We start from the raw sequence: 1,922 nt of genomic DNA on the forward strand, positions 1-1,922 counted from the left end.
GGGGATTCCAAGAAAGAATACTTGAGTTTAGAGACGATCATGCTGCATTTTCAAAATTTCGGGAAAAGCGGCAGGTCGAAGTTGCATATTTCAGGCAGTGTAACTCTGTAAGAGATCGTTTGTTAAACCTTGCTTTCCGGAGTAGTCTCCCATGTGATAGCGCAGAGGCATTGGAGAATGTGGCACCTGAAATGAAGTACAATGTACCTTGTGCGCACGTCGCTGGTTACGTTGGTATCATTCTGGTCAATGGCACAGTGCATTGCAACTGGTTCGAAGCCCAATCTGGTGTTCTTGAATAAAAATATAAACTGTTTTGCAAGTTTTCAGGGCTCTTTACATTCTTGGCTTGGTCATATCGGAAAAAATTAGAAAGTCTGCCTTTATTAATGACCTAGATCTAGCAGTAAAGTAAAATGACAGACGAATTTTTGTAGATTCATTATTTCAAGAAAGTTGGAACAGCCGAATTATAAAGAAGGCTTTATTCAATTTCTTTCCCAGATTTGGTCTTAACACTACTTAACAGTATGAGTCTGAAACAAATTTAAACAACTGGGAAAACTATTACAATTATAAAACCACTTTACGAAAAGACACGACAAACATGTGGTACATAATCTTTTCAGAAGACAATTACTGTTACAGTCATACGGTCAATAGTATTTTCACAATAAAAAGTACACTTGAACTAGGAAAATTTTCCCTCGTCGCGCGCCTGAGAGTATGTATGCAAATGGGGCAATTTTGGCCCGTTCATCACTCTTCACCGCCAAGTGATGTTGTCATGATACTTGATACTTTTCAGCCGTGCTACCAGTGGAAATATTTCCAGTGTGAGCGGGGCCTAACTTACAGCATTCAATCGAAGGGACGTGCAACTTGCAACAAATAGCTGTACGGCTAGATGACATCTTTTCTCTTACAGATATATATATATATACAAGGATAGGGTTTCTAGAAAAATGTGCTGTCTTTTCCATAGTGACACGTGACATACGTTGTTTGTTTTTTTAGTTGGATGGGATATATATAAAAAATAGGTTAAATCAGTCTCGCCAATCCTGTCGTTGATACTATTACATGTGACAATCGTATGATAGCATTCGATATTGGATCTCCGACGGATTGGACAGAGCTGGCTTGGATGTAGAGAGGACCGCCCAGAACAGGGACAGGTGGAGATCCCTTCTTGGTTGACTTATAATATCAAATACCAGAGTGAAAGAGGAAGAGTGTGTGTGTGTGTGTGTGTGTGTGTGTGAGTGTGAGTGAGAGAGAGAGAGATAGGAGAGAGAGAGAGAGAAAGTGTGAGGGTGTATGTGTGTTTCTGTGTATAGATGTATGAGAGGGAGAGAAAGAGACACACATGCACACATACACACACAAATACACTCACACACACACACAAACACACACACACACACACTGAGTGAGAGAGCAAGGGAGAGAGAGAGAGAGAGAGGATTCGGTTGACATTTACATTGTCAGATGTCTCTTTCATTGCCCCGCCTACACTGCAATTGTTCAAAACCCGAGACAGGAACCCTAGGGGCAGTAAAGGGGTAAAGGATTGTATCCCTCCTAAGGCCCTAGGGACATTGGTGTCGCATGAAAGATCTCATTGATGTTTCTACCTTCCCAAATCGATCCAGTCAGTTGAGCAAACTCACCGACCATTGAAACATTGAAAAGTCTCTAAAGTAAAGCCTATCCCATCAAATCCCCCAAGGTCTTTATTTTGAATTGATTGATCTTGTGCACATCCAACACCAAGTGTCATCATGTGGAGCCACCATGGGTTTTTAGTTTTAGTAAGACTAAGAGTTCAACGGCACTTGAAACACAATAAGGCCATATAAGTGCCGAAGATCAAACGTGCTACAACAGAGAAGACAAACACAAAAAAAGAAAGAGAAGGA

Source organism: Aplysia californica, unplaced genomic scaffold (assembly GCF_000002075.1).
Source record: "Aplysia californica isolate F4 #8 unplaced genomic scaffold, AplCal3.0 scaffold00078, whole genome shotgun sequence".
Lineage (NCBI taxonomy): Eukaryota > Metazoa > Mollusca > Gastropoda > Aplysiida > Aplysiidae > Aplysia > Aplysia californica.